The 13,779-nt window shown below is 41.9% G+C and overlaps 1 long non-coding RNA gene across 1 annotated transcript; it reads right to left on the bottom strand.

The window, feature by feature from the left end:
* Positions 1-4,642: 4,642 nt before the first annotated feature.
* On the bottom strand, positions 4,643-12,858 carry LOC140912594 (uncharacterized). The gene is made up of 3 exons (XR_012159321.1): positions 12,740-12,858; positions 5,679-5,713; positions 4,643-4,720 (listed from the first exon to the last, which is right to left on the bottom strand). It is a non-coding gene; the product is annotated as an uncharacterized LOC140912594 (long non-coding RNA).
* Between the last annotated feature and the right edge of the window lie 921 nt (positions 12,859-13,779).

The following is a 13,779-nucleotide window of genomic DNA, read 5'->3' as shown; positions in this document are numbered from 1 at the left end:
CAAATTAACCGTGACAAATTGGAGAATTGGTCTGAAAGCAACAAAATGAAATTCAGTAAAGACAAGTGTAAAGTACAACACTTTTAGGAAGAAAAAATAAATGCACAACTACAAAATGGGGAATTGGCTAGACAATAGTACTACGGAAAAGAATCGGGGGTTATAGCGGATCACAAATTGAATATTAGTCAATGTGATGTAGTTGCAAAAAACTCTAATATAATTCTGGGGTGCATTAACAGGACTGTCATCTGTAAGACAAGGGAGGTATTTGTCCCATTCTACTTGGCATCCATGAGACCTCATCTGGAGTATGGTGTCCAGTTCTGGGCACCATCCACTTTGAGAAAAATGTGGACAAATTAGAGACAGTTCAGAGGAAAGCAACAGAAGTGATAAAAGTTTCAGAAAACCTGAACTCTGAGGAAAAATTTTAAAAACTGGACATGTTTAGTCTTGAGAAAAGAAGCCTGAGGGGGCACCTTGTAACAGTCTTCAAACATTTAAAGGCTGTTATAAAAAGAACAAGGATCAATTGTTCTCCAGGCTAGCAGAAGGTAAGACAAGTAGGGCTGTCAATTAATCACAGTTAACTCAAAAAAATTAATCGTGATTTAAAAAAATTAATCGCTATTCATCACAGTTTTAATTGCACTGTTAAACAATAGAATACCAATTGAAATTTATTAAATATTTTGGATGTTTTTCTACACTTTCATATATATTGTATTCTGTGTTGCAATTGACATCAAAGTATATTATTTTTATTACAAATATTTTCACTGTAAAAATGATAAACAAAAGAAATAGTATTTTTCTATTCACCTCATACAAGTACTGTAGTAAAATCTCTTTGTCGTGAAAGTGCAACTTACAAATGTAGATTTTTTTTGTTACATAACTGCACTCCAAAACAAAACAATGTAAAACTTCAGAGCCTACAAGTCCACTCAGTTCTACTTCTTGTTTGTCTTAGCAATTGGCTGAACAAGTGTGTTTACATTTACAGGAGATAATGCTGCCCGCTTCTTATTTACAATGTCATCTGAAAGTAAGAACAGGCATTTGCATGGCACTGTTATAGCCAGCATTGCAAGTTATTTATGTGCCAGATTCGCTAAAGATTCATATGCCTCTTTGTGCTTCAGCCATCGTTCCAGAGGACTGGCTTCCATGCTGATGACACTCATTAAAAAAATGTGTTAATTAAATTTGTGACTGAACTCCTAGGGGGAGAATTGTATGTCTCTGGCTCTGTTTACCCGCATTCTGCCATATACTTCATGTTATAGCAGTCTCGGATTATGACCCAGCACATGTTGTTCATTTTATTAACACTTTCGCTGCAGATTTCATAAAATGCAAAGCAGGTACCAATGTGAGATTTCTAAAGATGGCTACAGCACTCGACCCAAGGTTTAAGAATCAGAAGTGTCTCCAAAAATCTGAGAGGGACGAGGTATGGAGCATGCTCTCAGAAGTCTTAAAAGAGCAACAGAACCCAAACCATCAAAAAAGGAAATCAACCTTCTGCTGGTGGCATCTGACTCAGATAATGAAAATGAACATGCATTGCTCTGCTTTGCTTTGGATTGTTATCAAGCAGAACCCATCATCAGCATGGATGCTTGTTCCCTGGAATGGTGGTTGAAGCATGAAAACATATGATTCTTTAGCACATCTGGCACGTAAACATCTTGTGATGCCGGCTACAACAGTGCCATGAGAATGCCTGTTCTCACTTTCAGGTAACACTGTAAACAAGAAGTGGGCAGCATTATCTCCTGCAAATGTAAACAAATTTGATTGTCTGAGTGACTGGCTGAACAAGAAGTAGGACTGAATGGACTCGCAGTCTCTAAAATTTTATATTGTTTTATTTTTGAATGCAGTTTTTTTTATATAATTCTACATTTGTAAGTTCAACTTTCATGATAAAGAGATTGCAGTGCAGTACTTGTATGAGGTGAATTGAAAAATACTATTTTGTTTTTTTACAGTGCAAATATTTGTAATTGAAAATAAATAGAAAGGGAGCACTGTACACTCTGTATTCTGTGTTGTAATTGAAATCAATATATTTGAAAATGTAGAAAACATCCAAAAATATTTAAATTAAATAAATGGCATTCTATTATTAACAGTGCAATTAATTACGATTAATTTTTTTAATCGCATGATTAATCGCAATTAATTTTTTGATCGCTTGTCAGCCCTAACAACATGTAATTGGCTTCATCTGCAGCAAGGGAGATTTAGATTAGATATTTACAAAAACTTGCTAACTTTAAGGATAGTTGAGAACTGGAATAAGCTTCCAAGGAAGGTTGTGGCTTTTTAGAACAGGTTCGACAAAAACCTGTCAGAGATAGCCTAAATGTACTTGGTCCTGCCTTAACACAGGGAGATATAGTAGATGATCTCTCAAGGTCCCTTCCAGTCCTATAGTTCTATGATTCTATAATGGGAAAATTCATACCTGGCTCTAAATTTCATAGCTCTGGCACATCTCTACATGTTTGGCTCCAAACCAGTTTGGATTGATTTAGTGAACAAGTATTCCAGATCACCTTTAGCGGCATGTAACAAAGAGACAGGTGCCTGACAGGCAAGGAAAGAGGTGGGGTCAAGGGACACAGAAAGAGAAATTACGTTCCAGTTTTTTGTTACCTTCTTCTTCGTATTCCTCTGCATTGAAATTAAAAAAGAAAAAAAAGGCAGCAAAATCAACAACAAGGCTGAGCATTCCAGCACATAGATCGCAAAAGTTGACTTGGTGATAAGAAGCCAGTGACAACAAAGAGCCCTGTCCTTATAAAGAGCATAAAGATTTCCAAGGGGCTTGGTGTAATCATATTTAAGAGTCCATGGTCAAGTTAGCAAAATAATCACTGACTTTATTGAGAGGCTGATTCCATTGAGCTTATTGTGCTGAGCTTAATTAAAACTGCATGAGCAAGTTGGAAAGGAAGGGTCTGATTCTAATCCAGCTCACTCTGGTGTAAATCAGGAGTATCTCCAAAGTAGTCAACTGAGGTCTCCTGGTGTAAAATTGTTGTGAGCAAGATGAGAACCAGGTCCAGGGAATTCTGGTTCTGTTTGACTTCACAGAACTCCAGCCACCAAAGTTTTCCAGCAGGTATCAAGTTGCATATATGTCATCAGAACAAAACTTTGATGGGTTTCTCACACTCTGATACAAGACTCCGTAGATAGGGGATTGCAGAATCAGTGGCTTCATCTAAATACCCTTTCATGAGTGAAACATGCAGAACCATTTCAATGAATGCAACGATTCTGTCATTGGATCTAACAGCAACAGTCAGCTCAAGAGGACATTCAATAGCAGAGATCCAAAGAAAGACAAATTGAAAACTGTCACCTACTTAAAGTGAAAATGTCGAGTTTGGATTTTCAGCTGAGCACTTTCCTGAGTTGCAGCTATAAGCAAAAGGCATCTGATGCCAATGTAAAGAAAAATGATGGCTGAACTGTTCCAAAATGTGATTAAATGGCTACGAAATTTCATGCTAGGAACAGTTTTGCTCAGCTACAGTCTGATCCAAAACCCACTGAAGTCAATGGGAGACTTCCACTGATTTCAGTGAGCTTTGGATCAAGGCCTTATTGAAATTTTGGCAAATTGTATCGGTTTGATGGGGAATGTCTGGTAAAGTGAGAACTAATGAGTTACCTCACTCAAACCACAGAGAAAAAGGATCATAACAGATGAACACAGGCCCTACACTGCTGGCCACCACATTTAATCTAACATTTCACTACAGTAAGCAAAGTTAGATTCATTAACCAATGACATGTTAGCCTGTAACATGTATGATGGTGGCACCATCAACATGAACATACAGCCAAATGTCATAACAAACATACAAGATATTTCACCCTGTAGGTGCACATATTCTGAGGGAGCTCCTGCGTTTGAATCTCTGATCTCACACAGGAAGGGGAACACAAGACAGACGGCTGCTGAGAGATCATTCCAAAAATGACAAAAATAAATATTGAATCAAGTGACCTTGAAAGAGAGAGAATTAAAAAGTGACAGAGAAGATGGGCAGGAAATATTATTAAATTATAAAATTATTATTACATTTTATCCTGGGCATGGAGACTTACAAGCATTTTAGCAGGTTAAAAAAAACACAGAAGGCCCAATGTATATAAGAATAAAGCAGCAAGAAAAAAATCAAAATGCACAGGGGATGAGGTTGCAAATAAAAACAATCACCAGCAGATGGCAGCAGCTCTACAAAAATAAAACAAATCCATCCACACCCAACCAAACATTTGCTGTAAACAAACACATTAAAGGGCTGACTTATATATTCTCCACTGGGTGGATAACAAAGGATTTTATATTTATTATGAGCCACATTCAAGTATTCTTCCAGAGCAGCCCTTAGTCTACAAGCAGTCCCACTGAACTCAACAGGACCACTCATGGAGTTAAGGGCTCCATAATATAAGTCTGGGTATCAGAATCTGTAGATAGATAGATACCAGCTGTATCAGCATAGCTCTACTGAAGTCAAAGAAGCGACATACACACATTTACGCCAGCTGGGGACTTCACCCAGAGTAAAGAAAAGAAAAATAATACGCAGCAGAAAAATAAAATGGAAAAGGCTGTTTAAAACCACATCAGGCTGATGATTAAAGAATTAGAGACAAGGAGCTTTAAGACTTACCCTCTACCTGATCCCTGTGAAAAGAGAGAGACAGAAAGCGAGAGTCTGATCAAACTGAATTTATATTTCATCCACTCTACATTAACAATAGGTGAATGTGTTGCTTTAAACTGCATATTTGAGTAAGATGCCACATTTACATTTAAAACACAAATAGATTTCGCTTCCCTTCCCACCCCCTGGGCAGTTGTTTTTAGGTCAATAAAATTACTACATTTTTTAAAATACCAATTATGGCCAGGCTTGCAAAGTCTTACTCGTGTGTGTAAAATGACACACACTAGTAATCCCAATTACTCATGTGGGTAAGTGTTTGCAGGAAAGGGTGGTAGGTAGTAAAAGTTGTCATTGGTTTATTGGCCAAGCCCGTTTCTGAATGATTGGACCAGGCCAGACTGTTCCCAAATCAGCAGTGTTAGGGGCTCCCTAAATCCTGGGGTCTCCAGTGCAAGGAGGATGTTTATTGCTCATTCTCGAGTGCTGCATAAGGTGCTTCAGGCTGATTCAGGGTCCTCAGTCATCAGAACTTGAGTCCCCTGGCCAGGCCTGATGTTCTCCCTCCCCATAATGCAACCCTACCTGGGGGCACATTGCAAGGTCTAACTTCTGTTTAATAGGAAACTTCCACCCATTACTACCCTGACGTGCCCCCTCCCTATACATCAGATGCTGCATTCTGAAGCTACACCAGTGTATATGCCAAGCAACTCCATCGACTTGTGTTACCGCTCCAGATATACCCTGGTAGGGGAGTTTGGAGCAGGTGCAGGAAGAGCAGGTTGCATTTGGACACTTGGTGCCTTATCAAGTGCCCACTGAAGTCAGTGAGACTCTGTCCATTGACTTCAATGGGCAGCTCTTGGTCCTTGCAGCTGTGGGACCTCATCTTTTATCTTCACAGGGAAACCCCAGATTGGCTTGAAATGGCCCAGCTGAACGGATTAACATGAAGACAGATTTATTTCTACTTACACTTCCTCGGTGTCAGACATGTTGGCAGTGGGTTTCTAGATGAAGGGGAAAAGCAAGAGGTGAGTTATTCATAACAGGGTCTCCTTAAAAAAAACAAAACAAAAAAAACCCAAGACAGAAGCAGTTGTGCTGATGTTTGAAGCTGAAAAGAAAGACAGCTGATGCCCTAGAGAGCAGCAGATCCCCACCACTACCACCATTCTTGGAACTATAGAGCTCAGTGGCGGTCAGATCAAATGAGAAGGACAGAGGAAAGGAAAAACGAGTCATCTAAAAAGATACAGCCCTTTAGCTTTGTAGGAAAGATTATTAGCACGGACACAGAGAGCTGCAAAGAGTTCAGGTTGGGATCTGGGTGTTTTTTCAAAGCTTTCAAAACATCAGAGGTGTTTGGAAACGGGGCCATCCCCATTGGTCAACTCTAATCCTGATTCTTCTTTGACAGCTGTTTGACCCTGGTGCCACTCCAAAGAGTTCAATGAATATTATACTAGAGTAAGTAAGAGGACCATCAGATTCAAGTAGACATGGGAGCGGGTAGAATAATGTACAAAAATATTGGCTCTGAGCTATTTGATGGTTGATGCCAAAAAACTGTCAAATAAATTATTGAATAAGTAGCACCAGGTTTGAAAGCCTAGTTGAATCGTGTGAAAAATTATCCAGTAACTCATTTTGGGTACGGAAACTGGCCTGATTCATAGAGGAGACTGCTTGATTAATATTATTTGGCTGGTTGTAGTATTTATTGCAGCAGATACTCACCTCATATGATAGGTACTGAAACAGATCTCGCTATGTTACTTTTATGGTCTCCCTCACTGCAGTATTTGAGTGTCTCACCCTCTTTAAGGTATGTGACTGCACAACATCCCTGTGAGGTTGGGCAGTGCTATCATCCCTATTTTACAGACTTGGAACAGAGGCACAGAGAGAAAGTGATTTGCACAACATCACCCACGAAGCCCGTGGCAGAGCAGGGCAGTGAACCTGGGCCTCCTGAGCCCCAAGCTAGCACTATAACCAATAGACTGGGGTAGATATAGCATAGGGAGTCCTGAAAAAATCAGGGGTCAGATCGGATGGCTCAGCTGATCTTTTCTGGCCCTCAAATCTGTGGTGTAAATTGGTGTAGTTCCATTGACGTCAGTAGAGCTAGGCCAACTTACACTGGCTGAGGAGCTGACCCTATAGTCCTATGATTTACCAGAGGGAATGACTTAGCCAGCATTTCCTGTGAACACTGCAGAACTATTAATTCCACACACTGCTCTCTGCAGAGAGAGAGGCAGATGAAGAGATGGCTATTTTTAAGGAGATAGCTGCCTCAAGCCAATGGGGGGAGGGAATAGAAGCTCCAGAGGGTAAGGGGCCTTTCACTCAACCTTCCTCTAAATCCATGATGGGTCTTAAATTAGAAAGCAAGACACCTTCTCGCCAGAAACCCAAGACTTGGCTTTCATGACTTCATTACTTAGCCGATATATGAGAGGAGTCTTGAAGGAGCAGGCGGACTGATTTATGTCCAAGAGGAACAACTGCAGCTCAGAAGGTTTCTATTTCAGATGAGTATAATAATCCCATAGGCACTGGCCCTGCCGTATAAGGGATCCTGTCCAGTTCCCAACAATAACGTTGGACAGCATGAGTAAACACCCAAAAGGACTTACATGTATATATATATTCTGATCAGGATGGAATGCTCTTCCTGTTCATTTACTCCTTTGTTCCCTTTCATCCAAACACTCCTCGAAAGTTGTATCAGTCAGGTACATTTTGTGCCTGTATATATCAGTACTAGAGATTGGTCTGATAACCTCAGGTCTGGCTCCAGCTCCCCCAAGGCACAAGGAACCAGGACTCTAATCCAGGCTCATCTCCCACTAGGAAGGAAGACTGATCTCTTGGGTAAGGGGCTGGACTGGGACCCAGGAGCTCTGGGGTCTGTTATCTATTTTTTTTTTTTTTTACTGATGCCCATCACCATAGCATCTAAGCACTTTCCACAAAAAATCCATAGCAATTCCTAGGGGACTTCATAGGTTCTCTGGCACTTCTCCCTTTTTTGACATCAAAACTCTGCTTAGGGTAGGCGTCCCAGGTCCCAGCATGGCCACAGTCTTCTTGTGTCAGTTAATCTCTGCACGTCGTTGTTCATCTGTATAATGGGCATAATCATATTTACTTTCTCCTCTCCCGCATCTATTTAGATTATAAACTCTTCAGGGCAGGGACTGTCTCTTACTATGTGTTTGAACAGTGGCTAGCAAGATGGGTGTTTCACTCTCAGTTTGGGCCTCCAGGCAATACCATGATACAAATAAAAAATAAAGAATAAGTACCATGCTTTATAGAGTGGGGCAGCAGAGCCATTACAGAGCAAATCCTGCTGCGATCCAGGGGGAACTGCCTAGAAGACCTACTATTGGACCCTTCCAGTCTAGATGATCCTGTACGGGTTTGTGGAAATTTTGGACAATTCTCCTCTTTTTCTCTGCCTGCGCTATATAAACCTGGATTTCTCTCTTTTAAAGTCTGAAGATAACACAGATGTTTTAAAAGACTCACTCTCACCGATACAATTTCAATGGAGTCAACCGAGTTGCAGTAGTGTATTTTGGGAGGAGAATGAGGCCTTGACAGTTCTTCATGCACATTTATAATGTGAGTGTTTAAGGGCTGACTTATTTTTATGATCAAATCCAGGATAAATACGCAGTGCAATGCACACTGTCCTGCTTTAAGGACCTGAGCCAAAGCCCGTTGAAGACAATCAGAGTCTTTGGGGCACAAAGCAAGTCTTTCTTTTAATGATTCCCACAATGAGCTCATCCTGTTGCCATTTAGCTGTCCTCCTTTAAGGACATCTTGCTGAGGTTTGGACATATCAGGTTTTTCCATAGATTCTTCCATATTTGTTGACAGTCTAAGTGCTGAGGAAACCAATGGGATTCTACAAGGCACCTATTAGCATGCTATAAAATATGACTAGACTTGTCTGAGCAGGGACCACATCTTTCCATCTGTTTGTACAGTCTAGCACGAGGCCCCACACTGGATGGGACTTCTGGGAACTAGGCAAAATTAGTAAATAGATACATGAATAACAAAAATAATCATTAGTAATACAAAGAAGAAGGCAAGCAATATGCAGAGATGGACCAGAATTGATTAAAAACAAGGCCCCAGATCCCCAAACCCCCAGACCCTAAAGGGGTTACAAAATCCAAACCTAGGTCTAGAACTAAAGTTCACAAATGGCCCTTAGGTTTACAATGGGCCAAAAAAAAAAATCCACAAAAATCCTGGCTCCAAATATTCCAGTCTTGTGATATTCAGAATCTGGAATTGAATTTTCCATCTTGTGCCCCTCACCAGTTATTCTTGCCTTTATTTTTAACGATGGTTCTTATGGAGGGGTTGGAGTTAGAGTGTGCCTCACTGGGATGGAGATCCATGGTTTCCAGATGGAGACCAATGTTACCTGACAGAAGCACATTGGTGGACACTGAGTGTGGCAATCATTTGCCAAACACACTGTCAGGTTTACTCATTCCAACAAAATGAGTTGACATGTAATGTCTTATCCTGAGATCTTGCCCAGGCAACCCGCGCCCCTGCAGTGAGGCGGATCAAGGTCTTGCCTCAGAAACAACAGCATGACTGGGCCCTTCATAGCTCTCAATGAATAGAGCGCCCTATCTAGTTTCTATTAAAGTCAACGGCAAAACTTCCATTGGGAGCCAAAATCACTTTACACGACTGGCTTCACTGCATTATTCACGTAATTACTTCATGTAGTAGAACAATGAATAAGGGAAACTTTACGGACACCCAAATGGAATGAAATAAATAAAACAAAATACAAAACAGCAATGTCTTGTGCAGCTGGGGCCCGATCCAAAGCTCATGGAAATCAATGGAAAGACTCCAGTGGCTTTGGATCAGGCCCCTAGTGGGGATAACACTTCCGAACACAGAGATCACAAAACAAAAATACCAGCAATTTAGACTGTTTGTTTCTGAGACAGAAACTGTCTTTTATTTTATATTTGTACAGTATCCAGCAAAATGGGGCCCGACTTTGACTCAGGTTTATGGGTTAATAAATAACGACGATTAATTATTGTTATTATTGATGTCCACTGTTTGGAAACAAATCTAAACATATGCAGAAACAGATTGTTTTGATTATCAGTCGGCCTTCTAAAACCCAGTTTCCCAAGTGCCAAGGTTTATTTTCCACATTTAATTCAAGAGCTTAAGGTCTAAATTGTTTTCTTTCTAAGTTTGTTTAAGATCTTCAGGGCTTGATATCTGGGGCCTCCAGAAATTAAAGTCAAGAACATGCATGCTTCATTCACCATTCACAAAGCAGAACCACCAAATGAGTATATTTATTTCACACCCTATGTGAATGATGCCCCATAAATTATTATGGGCTCAAAGTGAAGGGTAAATATTCTGTTCCTAGACATATTAAAGTGGACAAGGTGGACCATGATTCTATCTAGCAAACTTGTCTATGTCTCTTGCTCTGAACTATATGTTCCTTTTGGTCCAAATCAGTTCCTTCTTGTCTTAAACAACTCAGCTACCATCTCCTAGGGAGCATCTTAACAGCTGAGAATGTACCCATCTGCCAGCTGACAGATTGAATTCACTCCCCTGCTCTTCAGAGGCCGTCTATGAAAATAACCCTCCTATCAATCATTCTTGCTCCTTAGCCAGACACTGCCTGCCATAAAGGGATGTAAAGTAGCGAGATTATTAAAGAAAGGAGGAGAAAGAAAATGGACATGCATGGAAGACCAGACCTGGCAGGAATAACTGTCAGGCGAGATGGCTGGGTACAATCTATCAAGTAGCAGATGGGTATAGTTCCCTGGCAGGGGCTCCTGTAAATCTGACACATCTAATAACATTTTCTATGTACATCCTTCATTCCCTCCCCCCTTTGGTGGAATTCTTCCTCTCTGAACTATTCACTGCTTTGGAAGATAAAAGTGATTCTATTTTGGGGGCCAGAAACCAACACCCAGCATGAAAGATCCATCCTGTTCAATCTTAACACAATCATTTATGACTTGTATTGCAGTAGAATGTAGGAACCCCTGTCCTGGGCCAGGACCCCATTGTGCTAAGCACTGTAAAAACACAGAACAAAATGATACTCCCTGCCCCCAAAGAGTTTACAGTCTAAGTAATCTTAATCCTATCCATTTGTGCCTCTGGGCTATCTCACTCCACTGCCAGGGTTTGCTAGGAATAAGAAGACTCTGAAAAAGAGAAATGAAACCCCAAGTTCCCCTCATCTCCCACTCCTGCACATATCCCATCCCGCTGGATGGGAACACTGGCAAATCCTTTGTAACCACCAATCCTTTCACCGTACTAGGGCTTATCTACCCTGGGGTTTTACGCCAGTAAAGCTGCAGCAGTGCAAACCCCTAGAGTAGGGCACACCGCAGTGGTGTAAAAGGTAACTTGCACCAGTGCGGTTTACCCCTCTTTGTCACCGACAGTGGGGCATCATACAGCTGCATCCACACAACACAGCAAATTGACAATTTAGCCACTGGTTGCCATCACAACTAGATCCATGATGTAGATGCTCAGCACCCAAAGGGAAGGCACCCTGTTCGCTAACACCCTGCCTCCCAAGCTTTCAGAGATAATTAAGGCATGACTGCAGAAGGAGAAAAACACACCAGTGAGCCATCTGTGTAATAATAACCCACATGGCCCTGGGGAGGTATAAGGAATGCAGAGTAGTCTGCAATACTCACTCACCCAGCAAGCTGGTGAAGAGCAATGAGAAAAGCGGTTTGGGCCACACTGCACATGTGGACTTTTTACATTGCTCCTCAGTTTTGGGATGTCATCACGGACCATTTCAATATACATCTCAGTTTACCCCCATCACAAAATGGCATCTGCTAGCCAGTGTTAGCTGACAACTCTTCTGGGATGCTAGAAACTTACGCCATTGTCCCATGCCCTCTTTGGTGTCCAAGCTGGCTCTTGGGTTTCTTCGGCTGCCCTATACAGTTACTGAACCACTGCTGCTGTATGTGATCACCTAGCCGACAGATCCCTGGCCAGGATGAGGCATGTGGGATGTTAGAATTATCTCATGGGTGGGCATGGAGGGCAGAAAGCACATGTAAGAAACCATGTCTTTGTAGCACGCTCACCTCCCATCTTAATCCCCTTTTCTGGACTATTTTGATTTTGACACCCCCTTGGATGGCAGGTCTCAGAGAGACAGCTACTGTATTTCGTGACATTTCGAACTCACATTATCTTTGTGTAACAAAAAAAAATCTCCTAGTGACATCTTTAATTTAACCTCCCCCAACACAGACACACATTTCTTTAACGGATCAGGAGGGAGTCCTTAATGTTTTTCTCTCACACGCTTTTTCTCCTTTAAGACTGAATACTAGGCTTATCCAAGCAGCAAGCTGCTTCATGTTTTTACGGATACCCTTCCTACCTTTGGACATCTCCATGAGATGTACCAATACACATCACTTCTTTGCGTATATCCCTCTCCCCCAGCCTCAGCCCTTTGCCTTCTTCCAGGGTTGGGTTCAAAACAAAGCTCTTGGCAGTGCTTTAAACAGTCAGCTCATCTCAGGCTTTACAAAGTGTCTTTGGCACATGTACTTTTTGTTTCATCACTTCAATAGTCCTGTCAACCTCAAAGTCATGGGAGATGCCATGTCACTTAGTACTCATCCACAAGGTCTCGAGTTTAGGTGGAGATTTCCCCCCTGATGCATAGGAATATCTGCTATATACCAGACAATCCAGATCTTCATGGACATTCTCAAGCCTCAAACAAGGTCAACAAATCCCCCTCTGAGTAGATAAGAAAAAGAATAGGTCCACTGCCCTCCTTAGTGCCTTCATCTGAATGCCAGGGTTCTGAGGCTCAGTCTTATTCATGAGCGAGCGTCATGGCCCCCCTACTGTTCCCCATTTAGACCAAGGGTCCAGTCTGCTGTCCCTCCTCTACTCACACAGACATGTCCCCTGCCTAATCTCCTTCTTACCTGAGAGGGGGAAGCTGAGAGAAGTGGTGAGTTCCCTGCCGAATGGGACGGGCTGCAGGATCTGCAAACTTCCCAAGGTGATTAAGTCCTCATGTTATAGTGACATTTGATCTTCTGGAGAAGCCGATTGGCCACCAGGCCCGCAATGTCAGGCAGGGAAGGAGCAAGGGAGTGGGGGGAGGAGAAGGGAAAGAAGGTCATACCAAGTATAGGAGCAGCTGGAGGAATTGCATAGATTATGCTAAGATGGGAGGGACATGCTTGGAGAAAAAACCCAGTAGGCTTATGTTTCTATATTTATAACCCAACCATGCAAGCAACATTTAAAAAGGGGTATCCAAGGCAAGGAAGCGACAGGCTCTCCTTCATGCACTGGAGTGCAGTTCTCATAGAAACACAGAGATAGGTGGTGCATGGTATTTAAAAGCAGTCAGTCATGGCCCTCCCCCAGCACTGGCAATATCCACCACCCGCTAGGCCTGGCAGAGACCCTCTCTCTTGCTACACTAACAGTTTAAAAGGCTTGAGCTACATGGTACAATTGGGATTCAGGAAGGAAATGTGGAGACATATCACTCTTTCGGTGTGATACTCCTCCCATTTCCCCCAGCAGGAACTCAGTGGTGTGTAATAGATCAGAAGTGGGTTTTGGGTGGGTGTGTGCACACCACTGAGGGTTGAAAGAAATGAGCAGAAGATTCGAGCTGACACTAGGGACATGTCAAAGAGGAGTAGGGTCTTTTTAAAACACAGTGAGTGCAGGTGTTTGACCATCTCCTGGAGATATATTTCAAGTGCCTTTCACTGTAACGAGAAAAGGCTTTTAAAATGAGGGCCTCTCCCTATACAGATTGAAGCGTGGCAGGTTGATCGCTGCATCCAGATCTGGGAAAGTTTGAGGGAATTAGGCGGTACCCAAAGGCCCTGGAGATACAAGAACAAACACAGACTGAAAGAGAACCCTTTGGAGGATTTGGTTTGTTGATGCACTCAATGCAGTTGCATTAATTTGCCAGTAGAGGTTTGCAGTGCCTAATACA

The sequence above is a fragment of the Lepidochelys kempii genome, chromosome 6 (genome assembly GCF_965140285.1).
Source record: "Lepidochelys kempii isolate rLepKem1 chromosome 6, rLepKem1.hap1, whole genome shotgun sequence".
In the NCBI taxonomy this organism is placed as follows: Eukaryota; Metazoa; Chordata; order Testudines; family Cheloniidae; genus Lepidochelys; species Lepidochelys kempii.
Note: the sequence above shows the minus strand (reverse complement) of the source record. Positions and strands in the feature narration are given on the sequence as shown.